The sequence below is a fragment of the Labrus mixtus genome, chromosome 19 (assembly GCF_963584025.1).
Source record: "Labrus mixtus chromosome 19, fLabMix1.1, whole genome shotgun sequence".
Lineage (NCBI taxonomy): Eukaryota > Metazoa > Chordata > Actinopteri > Labriformes > Labridae > Labrus > Labrus mixtus.
In genome coordinates this window covers 17,277,702-17,291,181 of record NC_083630.1, presented here as the reverse complement: position 1 = coordinate 17,291,181, position 13,480 = coordinate 17,277,702, and the positions used below count along the sequence as shown (strand labels likewise).

Here is a 13,480-nt window from a genome sequence, read left to right as displayed (position 1 = left end):
ATTCAGTAACTGAACAAACAGGCCACATTCAGCTGAAATCCAGAACCAGTTAACGGTAACGAGCAACATTTAAAGATGTGGACGACTCTCTCTGCAGGCCGCTGGATCTTTATCTTCTCCCTGCTTGTTGTGATGAACTTTTCTACATCAAAAGGTAAAACTGAACTCTTCTTTTGATAATGCTCGGGCTCAAACGTGTGCAGACAGCAGTGTTTGTCAGCTAGAAATTCAATCCCACACAGAAATTACTGTAAAAATAAAATGGAGCTCAAATGATATGTTAGTAAGTTAAATGAATAAAAAGTGAAGGGGAGTTTTGAGTAAGTGGGTAAATGTATTTTTAAAGGCACTTCAGTGTGTAACAGGTTATTTTAACGCCACAATGTTTATTTATTGCAGATGTAATAACAAAAGTATTGTTCTGTGTGTGTTTCAGTGAATTCCTTTAACCCTGTTGTTGGGAACTGCTGTTTCAGGGTCGCAAATGTGACCGTAAGAGACATCAAAGCATGTTATGAACAGTTAGAAAACAAGACCTGCAGGCTCCACGCCTTCCAGTAAGCACAGCACGCTTCAAAACACGTTACCCAAATCGGGACATTTTTAATTTTTACCAAGATTAAATCATCATTTATTTGCAAAATTAACTCTAAGAAACATTCAGGTAATAAAAATGTGTTGGTTTTCGGTTGTTTCCAGGATTGAAAGGAAAAATGGGAAAATAGCGTGCATCGATCCGAAATTCATCAGGATCGGGAAAATGATAAGGAAGGTGAGACTCAGGTGTTGGTCTGGATTTATGTGTTTAATACCAGAGCTGGTTTATTACCGGCTCAACATGGTGTTCTAAATAATCAATGCGTGCATGCTAAGACTTTTAAGACTGAGTTTTGACTTTGTGATTTTCACTAAGAAACAGTTCAAATTGCACTTGTATAATATTAGTTAGTAGTTTTTATCATTCAAGTCTAAAAACAACAACAACAAATACAACCACGCAGTAAAAGACTATTCAACTACTCAAAAACTAATGTACATTTCTTGAAGTACTTTACTGTGAAAACTTCGAGATACTTTATCTTCTATTTGAGCTACCCCATCAGGTTTTTTATTTCTACAGGATTTAACTACATTATACAGAAAATTTGGTTCTTTTGACTTTATTTATCTGTCAGCCTGAGTTATCAGTTTTTTATTTGACAACCCAGATTTAACATATGACCCAAAAAACGACATATGATGTGATTCACAGGTAAACCGTCATTATCTTTAAGGTTTTACCTTTTACCATAGTATATGAATAGCTTCAGTGCAGGCATGGTTTGGTCTACACATGTGAAAAAGGACTAAAAGTGGATTTTTACTCAAAGCATGACTGTAACCCTCTGAACGAATATGTACCAACAGACACTCCAACACGAGCCACATCTCTTTTTAAAGAAAAGTTTGCAGCAAGGTAGCTAAGAAAGTTAATCTTTCTGCATTTTTAGAGAGGAAATCTTTTTGGTAGGGAATCAAAAATAAAGGTCGTGCAAAACACTTGTTTTTAGCAACACCAACAATGTGGTTTGAGTACTTGAGGAATATTTAAAGAAAACAGAAAGTTCTCCTAACAAATAAACAAGCATTGCCTGAATTGTTATGAGCTCTAATTTGACATGTCTTTTGTCTTTTCTTCTCTGTAGGCAAAACACTGTGAAGGTTTCTAGTGAAACACAGTCCTGGAAGTTGAGTCTGCACGACCAAAAACTTCCCAGCAGAGCAGCTACTCCGAGCATTTTCAGCTGGTTTACTATTTATTCCCTTTTCAAAGATATCTATTTAAAATTTAAGTTATTTTTGTATTTACTTTTTTTTAACTATAAAACAAGAATTGTGTGACATTATATTGAACAGCAGAGCTGTTTCTTTAGAACCAAAAATAAATCATGTCTAAACAACGATTGACTTTTGTTTTCCTCCACATGTGATGTCTAGCTTTGACTGATTCACTCACAAAAAGGGATTTCTCTCACTGCTGACTCAGTGTCACATTTCCATGGCCAAGACTCTCAAAGAGTGGTACATTTTACTTAGATAGGTACGCCTGGAATTGAATAGGTCATAAATATTGTTTCTAAAATTAAATAATGTTCAAAGAAGTTTTCAATATTCTAGATGAATGATACATGTGACTATCAAAGATAGAAGGATGAAATATCTCATACATGTACATGAAAAGAGAAAATAACTTTGTCTGCAGGAGGTGCCAAGTCAACACAAGAAGTTGTCACCCGGCTAATTTACTAATTCTGCTTTGGAAGGCGACTGGTTAAACACAACCTTTTCACAGGAGATTTAAATAGATTTAAAAATGACACGGCAGAATAAAAAACCTAAAAGAGTAAGATTAATCTCTGGGTCAGAGAGATAAAACACAGAGTAAAAGGTTGACAATCGGGTTAACACATTTAAAAACTTGACTTTTTCTGGACTAATTAAAAAGAGTCTAGAAGAAATAGATTGAGAATATATGATCAATTTGACCAGATTTTATGTAAAAAGTAAGGGCAGATTCCTACATGTACAGGATATAGGGGAAATACTGTAGGGGAGGGACCTATAAATACGCAGATTGCATTCTGTGTAGAAGTGTGTATGGTCCTATGTGTGTGTGATTTAGAAGAATATCTCAGGGACCATTAGACCTGCATATCAATGGGATGGTGCAAGGCCATTTTATAATGTGTTTTGAATTAAATATTTGTGCTTCTGAACTTTTCGAAAAAAAAAATTCTTCTTAAATTTGTTCGCTCTATAAAGCGCATTGAATCGACTTTGTATGTTTGGCAGCCGGCCGTGTTTCTCTCGCGAGAAGTGTGTACAGCTTTGCAGTTCTAGCCAGTTAGCCCGTCTCTGTGAAGTTTGATACAAAGCTGAGGCCAAGAGGAAGAGGACAGTGACGGATGAAGCCAAGAAGATAAATTAAAAGAGAGTGTGACTGAGCAAGAAGCAGAGTGTACATCCCTGTAGTTATTATTCATGCATTAAATCCATCCTCAAATTGTCATTGTCAAACAAAAACCACTGTCATCAGCATTATTCTCATCAATGATATCATTAAGTGCGTAGGTGTTCATGAAATAGCTGGGTCTTTAGCTTTTTCTTAAAGGTGCAAAGGGACAAATAAAGATTGATTGACTCTACGGACCAAATGGAGTTTGGGAGTTCATTCCACCACCGGGGGGCGACAGAGTAGAAGAGTCTAGTTAGAGACTTAGGACCCTGTTGTGAAGGTTGTTTATACGCCTTTCATTTCAGAGCGTAGTGGCTGTGAAGGAGTGTAGACATGTTAAAGAGAGTTTAGGTAAGGAGGAGCCGTTTTTGTCGCTGTTTTGTAAGCCAGCTGCAAGGTTTCAAATTTGATTCAACAGTAACTGGGAGCCAGTGGAGGGAGATGAACAAAAGAGTGACATGTGTTTTTTTCGGTAGGTTGAGGAGCAGCTTTACTGGAAGCAGAAAGTCATCTCTGTTATGTCTCAGGACTGCATACAAATAAATCAATAAATCCATCTTACGCCAAAATATATCTCAACAACTGTGGATGAATCAGATTCATATTTATTCAAAATCTGATAATATTACTGTCCCTTGTCAGTCAACGTTGGTCTTAAGCGTCTCACAACACTGCCCCTCTGCTTGTCCACAAATGCACATTGTCTGTGAGGGGGAGTAGTGGGGCACATCAAATAGTTCCTCTTTCAGTGTGAAGCTGCAGTTTATAAGGTGCCATGTTTCTAGTTCACTCAGGTTTTGGTGCCGTGCAGTGTATGAAGATGTGGACTCTCGCTGCAGACCGCTGGATCTGTCTGCTCGCTCTGGCTGCAGTGATGCTCGTCTCTGCAGGTATACAAAGCAAGAATTTTATATCAAGAGTGTGTGGTAGTGGTAAAGAACATGTTATTAAACCAGCTTTAAACTGTATGTTATGGTAAGTTGCTGTTATTTCAACTTTCGTTTGTAGTGATACAAGTAGTTCTCATTTTTTAGCTTCCTTGGTGCAACTAGTGAACTTAAAAAGGCTTTATTCAAAAAGACTTTACTTTATTTGAATGTTACTTTTTTTTATTGTGGCTGAACCTTTAATGAGTCCTTTTTATGCAGATTGCTGTAAAGGTATGCTGTAGATATTTTTCTTCAGAAAACACTGCTTATACATGTACATGAAGAGAAAAGCAAAGCGATAAAAGAGGTATCACTTTGTCTGCTGGAGGTGCCAAGTGAACACAAGAAGTTGTCACCTGGCTAACTTAGTAGTATTGCTGCTTTGAAGGTGACAGTTTGTAGACTCCTTATGCAAGACCAAAGTGAACTTTCCTCACACTTTCCAATGAACATCAAAGTATGTATTTGGTTTATGTTTGCCATGCAAAAAAGTGGGCACATTTAGCAATAAACTCACTTAAAGATTGCGTATACTTCTGTAGGTTTTTTGTCCTAGACTTCCTCTTTCAGGAAACATGCAAGCTGCTCTTTCTTGTTATTTTATAGCCTGAGAAGAAGACAATAAATGCTAAGGTTTAAGATGACCTAAGTAAAATCTCCATTGTGCAGGACTTTACAACAGCCATGGAGGACCTGATGTTCTTCATCCTCCATAAACTAAACAGAAATCCTCATCATAAGCCTGGCTAGGTTGTGTCAAAAATACAGCAAATGCTGGGACAGCCTCAAAAAAATATGAATTTTGGTTGGAACACAACACAAAGAAACCCACTCCTGTTTCTTCAGACTTATTGATTATCACCTAAATCACTGCTGTTTTATGTTGTTGAGTATTAATGATACTGCTGAATAATGACTGTGTCTCTCTCGTCTTGTCTGTTTTTGTCTGTGTGTGTGTATGTGTGTGTGTGTGTGTGTGTGTGTGTGTGTGTGTGTGTGTGTGTGTGTGTGTGTGTGTTTGTGGGAGGGGGGGGAGTAGATGCTTTTGTGAACCCACCCTGCTGTTTCACAGCCGAAGAGAGAACAAGTAACCCAGTGATAAAGTGCATTAAACAGAAATACAGGAGGAACTGCAAACCAAGAAACTTTGCGTAAGTACAGCGTTAAATAATAAATGTTTCAGTGCCTATCTTTAAAAGTCATTTTATCTGCTTAAAAACAATGACCTAATGATACATAAACACTCTGGATTGGCCACCTTTTGGTTCCTTTGCTGTTACCCTTTACTTTATTGCGAAGTATACCATGGGCTGGGTAGTACTTGTGAACGGCTACAAGGTGTCCTTTACACTGAAATTGTCCATTCACAGTTCTAAATTATTGCACAGGCTATGCTTCAGCCCGTATCTAAATGAACAGCAGGTTCCAAAAAACGAACATCTTATTCAGTGGTGTCAGTCAATTTAAAATCACGTCATCATTTCAGTCCAGACTCGGTCGTTTTCTGCTGCTCTGTAAAATGAACACAGTTCTCTCTTTCTCTGCTGTGAGTCTGCATCACAGTTTGTTAGCATTTCATTTTAAAGGATAATTCAAGTGAAAGAGGCTCTGTATACATTTTCATATGAAGTGGGAAAATTATTACTTTAAGTTTTAATAAGTTATGTTTTTGTTTCAGCAGGTGACCATGGTTTAGGCTGTATAATGCCTTTCCAGTTGTCTTTTATCAGGCTTTGCACGTCTGACGGTTTTTGCATCACGATTAATATAAAATAATATAGTAGAACACATCTGTAGCTACAAAAAGATTTTTGTGGTTTCATACTAAACAGGACCATGTACACTCTATTAGTGGATTTAGCTTCTTTTCGCTCTTCTCAGATTACAGAGTTGCTTTTCTGAGCAATCAGTGTTTGATAAACAACTCTTGAGAAATTGGAAAGCAACATTAGAGCTCTAAACAAGAACCAGACACAAAACGTTCAGGTAATGAAATGTCTAACATTTTCAATCCTTTCATTTCTGTTTCCAGGGTTCAAGTTAAGGGTGGAAATTGGGAGTGTATCAAATCTAATTCACAGTGGATTATAAGGGAGATGGACATGGTAAGAATTCGGCATTAAAACCATTCTGTGGCCCCACTTTCATCTTTTTGAAGCTTTACTTCAGAAAAATGCTTCATGCTTATATGCTAAATAACAAATAGTGAAGTTTAATAGATGCAGTATAATGATAATCATGTACACCATCTTAATATAAAACCTACAAAGTCACACAGTCAGAGTTAACCTCAGTCGGAAGCAGATTATCCAACCAACAAAGTCAAGTGTGATAAAATCATATGAGGAAAATGACAAACAGTGACACACATGATGATGATGTTATACAGTAATTACATTTTCTGTTTCTCTTACTTTCCCCCTCTCTACTCCGCAGGGCAACATAAGCTGTCGTCCAGAATAAAGAAAATGAGAAATGGGAATTGATGTGGAGCAGCAAAAACCACGCAGCTACTGTGATCAACTGCGATGAACAACTCCTTATGGCTTTTATGAATATATTCTTTACATTTCTTGCTTTTATGGAATTTCTTTCTGCAGCTTGAATTATGTCCAGGTCATAAGTGAGCATGAAGTTAGTGAGAGCTACTAAAATGTTTTTTCCAAACACATATTAGAAGTATTTCTTCCAATTTTAGTCAAGGTTGTCAAATGTGTTCAAACTAATTAGTTGTCATTTTATTGTCTAGATATAATATACCGTTCCATCCTGTTTTAAACTCTCTGCTGTTGCACTCACAGGAATCAGGCATTAAGCATAAATACCATTCTGTAGTAACTGGTAATTAATATAATTGGCTCGAGTGGATAACTTCAATGGAGGCCAAAAATTGTATTTACAATCATAAAAACCGAGTGACTGAATCTATTAGCCTGTCAATCAATCTCTGCTCAGCTTCAGAGATTCCACATGGGGAGGGGGTTAAATCCCAGTCTTTTACCACATAATACAGTTTGTCTTTTACTGCCACACCACTGCAATGATTTTACAACAGTGTCAGATATATTACTGAATTTAAAAGTAGTGTTCTCACGCTGTCAAAGTGTACTACTGTATATTGTTTCTTAGCATTGTTTATTCAGACACAGAGCTGCACGTTGCTATTAAAATGGACCGTATCATGATACGAAATGTTTAATTTTTTTAGGAGTGTCACAGCCCAGTTGAAGACTCCAATTAATATTAGTGTCAGAGTTCATGATTATAGCTATAGATTGTACAAAAATATCAAACAGTATGCACATCCGAAAACTGAAGTACTGGGTGCTGAACAAAAAACATCCAAAGATAGAAAGATACTAAGTCCTGCTGGTGCAGCTTCTTGGGGACTTAGTATAGCCATAGATTGCACATCTTTTGAAAGAGATTTCAACAGAAAACAACATGTTGGTGTATGCACACAAAGTGTTCCTTTCATACCAGCTAAATTGTCACTGAAAATATCCAAGAAAGTCCTGGAAAATGAACTCTAAAAAAGGAGTGGGAACCCTGAATAGGGTAAATTATGAAAGTCTAGAGTCAGTGTATATCAACATGTTGAAGATAGAGTTGTTTGAGATACCCAGCATACCCAACCGTTTATGATCAACAGGAACCTTGCAAGACAACCAAAGTTCCTTTTTTGATGTGACGCTGCAGTTTGTAAGATGCTACCTCTCTTGTTCACTCATCATCAGACTTTCAGAAATTAAACACTGGAGCAGTTTTCAACTGAGATCCAGAGTCAGGTTTGATGCTGTGCACGACTCTGTCTGCTCACCCTGGCTGCAGGGATGCTCGTCTCTACACCAAAATGTACATAGAGTAAGAACACAATAATAGTCAGCAAAGAGTGTGGGGGACTATTAATCTACATGTAATTAAACTACTTTTAAACTTAAGTTGAAGCCAGTTGCTGTAAGTTAAACTTCTGTTTGCCATGATTACAGAGGATGCATTACTATTTTGCATTCCTTTCTACTGTAGCTTAATACTTAACGTATAACGATTGGACCCAAAAGGGTTAATATATAAATAAATATATTTATATTTGACCATTACTTCTTTAGTGACATTGATCCCTTTTTGACCAGCCCAGCCCCCTTTTTTATACAGACTGGAGCTATTAACATCAACTTAAAGGTCACATATTACACTCCTTTTCAAGAAGTTGAATTAAGTCTCAGAGCTCTGACACACTCTTTAACAAAGAAAATAATTAAATTAATTAAAGTTAATTAACAATTGACTAAAACTATGTTATATATTTCTGTTGTTGAATACTTACATTACCTCAAATATTTCCAACAGTTATCAAAGCCAGAGAATAGTAGGAGTAGTAGTTTGTTTTGATGTTTTTTAATGTTACTGCTGAATAATGACTGTGTCTCTCTCTATTTTTGTGTGTGTGCTTGGCTGTCACAGTGGATGCCTTTGTAGGCACACCTTACTGTTATTCCTCCGGCTGTTACATAGGTGAAGCAAGTAAGCTGTCCTGAACAATAAGAAATACAATTGATGTGACAATTCTGTTGATGAAATATAATGCTAAATCCCTTACATGTTTTTCTTATATAGATTTTTTCTATATGACTTTCTGCAACTTTGAAACCAGCTTTATGTTGAAATAATTGAAATAAAATTGATGTTTTGCAAAGTTGAAAATAGTAATGAATCCTGATTTTCTGGTTACTGCAGTGCTCTAGTATTGTATTCTAGCACTGCATGGATGGGTATTTCTGTGCTGAGTACACTATGTCACCAAAGGTCTATGTACACCTGGGCCCATTAGTTACTGTATACTATGGGAAGCGGACCTGTGTTGGGCCACGCAGGCTTAGGACAGTCAAACAATGGACTTGGGCCTGCACCTCTGTGAGAAGCCTCATTTGAGTGATTCACTGAGATCATAAAGAGGCCTAAAAGTATAGTAGAATAATGAGCTTCTTAAACATGAACATTAGAAGTGTGCCTAGGAGCAATGGAAGAAGGTGGCCTGGAGGAACACAATTAGTTCAAGGTGCTAACTTGGGGGGGATCAGGCTGTGATATCAAGTCAGTTGCTAACGATATTTCCAGCTGCAAGGTTTCAAATTTGATTCAACAGTAACTGGGAGCCAGTGGAGGGAGATGAACAAAAGAGTGACATGTGTTTTTTTCGGTAGGTTGAGGAGCAGCTTTACTGGAAGCAGAAAGTCATCTCTGTTATGTCTCAGCACTGCATACAAATAAATCAATAAATCCATCTTACGCCAAAATATATCTCAACAACTGTGGATGAAGCAGATTCATATTTATTCAAAATCTGATAATATTACTGTCCCTTGTCAGTCAACGTTGGTCTTAAGCGTCTCACAACACTGCCCCTCTGCTTGTCCACAAATGCACATTGTCTGTGAGGGGGAGTAGTGGGGCACATCAAATAGTTCCTCTTTCAGTGTGAAGCTGCAGTTTATAAGGTGCCATGTTTCTAGTTCACTCAGGTTTTGGTGCCGTGCAGTGTATGAAGATGTGGACTCTCGCTGCAGACCGCTGGATCTGTCTGCTCGCTCTGGCTGCAGTGATGCTCGTCTCTGCAGGTATACAAAGCAAGAATTTTATATCAAGAGTGTGTGGTAGTGGTAAAGAACATGTTATTAAACCAGCTTTAAACTGTATGTTATGGTAAGTTGCTGTTATTTCAACTTTCGTTTGTAGTGATACAAGTAGTTCTCATTTTTTAGCTTCCTTGGTGCAACTAGTGAACTTAAAAAGGCTTTATTCAAAAAGACTTTACTTTATTTGAATGTTACTTTTTTTATTGTGGCTGAACCTTTAATGAGTCCTTTTTATGCAGATTGCTGTAAAGGTATGCTGTAGATATTTTTCTTCAGAAAACACTGCTTATACATGTACATGAAGAGAAAAGCAAAGCGATAAAAGAGGTATCACTTTGTCTGCTGGAGGTGCCAAGTGAACACAAGAAGTTGTCACCTGGCTAACTTAGTAGTATTGCTGCTTTGAAGGTGACAGTTTGTAGACTCCTTATGCAAGACCAAAGTGAACTTTCCTCACACTTTCCAATGAACATCAAAGTATTTATTTGGTTTATGTTTGCCATGCAAAAAAGTGGGCACATTTAGCAATAAACTCACTTAAAGATTGCGTATACTTCTGCAGGTTTTTTGTCCTAGACTTCCTCTTTCAGGAAACATGCAAGCTGCTCTTTCTTGTTATTTTATAGCCTGAGAAGAAGACAATAAATGCTAAGGTTTAAGATGACCTAAGTAAAATCTCCATTGTGCAGGACTTTACAACAGCCATGGAGGACCTGATGTTCTTCATCCTCCATAAACTAAACAGAAATCCTCATCATAAGCCTGGCAAGGTTGTGTCAAAAATACAGCAAATGCTGGGACAGCCTCAAAAAAATATGAATTTTGGTTGGAACACAACACAAAGAAATCCACTCCTGTTTCTTCAGACTTATTGATTATCACCTAAATCACTGCTGTTTTATGTTGTTGAGTATTAATGATACTGCTGAATAATGACTGTGTCTCTCTCGTCTTGTCTGTTTTTGTCTGTGTGTGTGTGTATGTGTGTGTGTGTGTGTGTGTGTGTGTGTGTGTGTGTGTGTGTGTGTGTGTGTGTGTGTGTGTGTGTGTGTGGGAGGGGGGGAGTAGATGCTTTAGTGAACCCACCCTGCTGTTCTGAAGCCGTAGAGAGAACAAGTAACCCAGTGGTAGAGTGCATTAAACAGAAATACAGGAGGAGCTGCAAAAAAGGAAACTTTGCGTAAGTACAGCGTTAAATAATAAATGTTTCAGTGCCTATCTTTAAAAGTCATTTTATCTGCTTAAAAACAATGACCTAATGATACATAAACACTCTGGATTGGCCACCTTTTGGTTCCTTTGCTGTTACCCTTTACTTTATTGCGAAGTATACCATGGGCTGGGTAGTACTTGTGAACGGCTACAAGGTGTCCTTTACACTGAAATTGTCCATTCACAGTTCTAAATTATTGCACAGGCTATGCTTCAGCCCGTATCTAAATGAACAGCAGGTTCCAAAAAACGAACATCTTATTCAGTGGTGTCAGTCAATTTAAAATCACGTCATCATTTCAGTCCAGACTCGGTCGTTTTCTGCTGCTCTGTAAAATGAACACAGTTCTCTCTTTCTCTGCTGTGAGTCTGCATCACAGTTTGTTAGCATTTCATTTTAAAGGATAATTCAAGTGAAAGAGGCTCTGTATACATTTTCATATGAAGTGGGAAAATTATTACTTTAAGTTTTAATAACTTATGTTTTTGTTTCAGCAGGTGACCATGGTTTAGGCTGTATAATGCCTTTCCAGTTGTCTTTTATCAGGCTTTGCACGTCTGACGGTTTTTGCATCACGATTAATATAAAATAATATAGTAGAACACATCTGTAGCTACAAAAAGATTTTTGTGGTTTCATACTAAACAGGACCATGTACACTCTATTAGTGGATTTAGCTTCTTTTTGCTCTTCTCAGATTACAGAGTTGCTTTTCTGAGCAATCAGTGTTTGATAAACAACTCTTGAGAAATTGGAAAGCAACATTAGAGCTCTAAACAAGAACCAGACACAAAACGTTCAGGTAATGAAATGTCTAACATTTTCAATCCTTTCATTTCTGTTTCCAGGGTTCGAGTTAAGTGTGGAGATTGGGAGTGTATCAACTCTGATTCAAAGTGGATTAAAAAGGAGATGGACATGGTAAGAATTCGGCATTAAAACCATTCTGTGGCCCCACTTTCAACTTTTTGAAGCTTTACTTCAGAAAAATGCTTCATGCTTATATGCTAAATAACAAATAGTGAAGTTTAATAGATGCAGTATAATGATAATCATGTACACCATCTTAATATAAAACCTACAAAGTCACACAGTCAGAGTTAACCTCAGTCGGAAGCAGATTATCCAACCAACAAAGTCAAGTGTGATAAAATCATATATGAGGAAAATGACAAACAGTGACACACATGATGATGATGTTATACAGTAATTACATTTTCTGTTTCTCTTACTTTCCCCCTCTCTACTCCACAGGGCAACATAAGCTGTCGTCCAGAATAAAGAAAATGAGAAATGGGAATTGATGTGGAGCAGCAAAAACCACGCAGCTACTGTGATCAACTGCGATGAACAACTCCTTATGGCTTTTATGAATATATTCTTTACATTTCTTGCTTTTATGGAATTTCTTTCTGCAGCTTGAATTATGTCCAGGTCATAAGTGAGCATGAAGTTAGTGAGAGCTACTAAAATGTTTTTTCCAAACACATATTAGAAGTATTTCTTCCAATTTTAGTCAAGGTTGTCAAATGTGTTCAAACTAATTAGTTGTCATTTTATTGTCTAGATATAATATACCGTTCCATCCTGTTTTAAACTCTCTGCTGTTGCACTCACAGGAATCAGGCATTAAGCATAAATACCATTCTGTAGTAACTGGTAATTAATATAATTGGCTCGAGTGGATAACTTCAATGGAGGCCAAAAATTGTATTTACAATCATAAAAACCGAGTGACTGAATCTATTAGCCTGTCAATCAATCTCTGCTCAGCTTCAGAGATTCCACATGGGGAGGGGGTTAAATCCCAGTCTTTTACCACATAATACAGTTTGTCTTTTACTGCCACACCACTGCAATGATTTTACAACAGTGTCAGATATATTACTGAATTTAAAAGTAGGGTTCTCACACTGTCAAAGTGTACTACTGTATATTGTTTCTTAGCATTGTTTGTTCAGACACAGAGCTGCACGTTGCTATTAAAATGGACCGTATCATGATACGAAATGTTTAATTTTTTTAGGAGTGTCACAGCCCAGTTGAAGACTCCAACTCCATTAGTGTCAGAGTTCATGATTATAGCTATAGATTGTACAAAAATATCAAACAGTATGCACATCCGAAAACTGAAGTACTGGGTGCTGAACAAAAAACATCCAAAGATAGAAAGATACTAAGTCCTGCTGGTGCAGCTTCTTGGGGACTTAGTATAGCCATAGATTGCACATCTTTTGAAAGAGATTTCAACAGAAAACAACATGTTGGTGTATGCACACAAAGTGTTCCTTTCATACCAGCTAAATTGTCACTGAAAATATCCAAGAAAGTCCTGGAAAATGAACTCTAAAAAAGGAGTGGGAACCCTGAATAGGGTAAATTATACCCAACCGTTTATGATCAACAGGAACCTTGCAAGACAACCAAAGTTCCTTTTTTGATGTGACGCTGCAGTTTGTAAGATGCTACCTCTCTTGTTCACTCATCATCAGACTTTCAGAAATTAAACACTGGAGCAGTTTTCAACTGAGATCCAGAGTCAGGTTTGATGCTGTGCACAACTCTGTCTGCTCACCCTGGCTGCAGGGATGCTCGTCTCTACACCAAAATGTACATAGAGTAAGAACACAATAATAGTCAGCAAAGAGTGTGGGGGACTATTAATCTACATGTAATTAAACTACTTTTAAACTTAAGTTGAAGCCAG

General features: G+C 37.3%; 3 long non-coding RNA genes across 5 annotated transcripts; all 3 read left to right on the top strand.

Annotated features, from left to right (window-relative positions):
* The first annotated feature begins 325 nt into the window (after positions 1–325).
* On the top strand, positions 326–1,941 carry LOC132994429 (uncharacterized). Its single transcript, XR_009676699.1, has 2 exons — positions 326–557; positions 700–1,941. It is a non-coding gene; the product is annotated as an uncharacterized LOC132994429 (long non-coding RNA).
* Positions 1,942–3,312: 1,371 nt separating this feature from the next.
* Positions 3,313–6,635, top strand: LOC132994355 (uncharacterized). 2 transcript variants are annotated; one of them, XR_009676656.1, is made up of 6 exons: positions 3,313–3,467; positions 3,781–4,011; positions 4,048–4,908; positions 4,952–5,075; positions 5,957–6,029; positions 6,361–6,635. It is a non-coding gene; the product is annotated as an uncharacterized LOC132994355 (long non-coding RNA). The 2 variants fall into 2 exon arrangements; XR_009676657.1 differs by lacking the exons at positions 3,313–3,467; positions 4,048–4,908 and having other exon boundaries at positions 3,606–3,885; positions 4,964–5,075.
* Positions 6,636–9,048: 2,413 nt separating this feature from the next.
* LOC132994294 (uncharacterized) lies at positions 9,049–12,302 on the top strand. 2 transcript variants are annotated; one of them, XR_009676646.1, is made up of 4 exons: positions 9,049–9,124; positions 9,438–9,542; positions 11,622–11,694; positions 12,028–12,302. It is a non-coding gene; the product is annotated as an uncharacterized LOC132994294 (long non-coding RNA). The 2 variants fall into 2 exon arrangements; XR_009676645.1 differs by lacking the exon at positions 9,049–9,124 and having other exon boundaries at positions 9,313–9,542.
* The last annotated feature ends 1,178 nt before the right edge of the window (positions 12,303–13,480 follow it).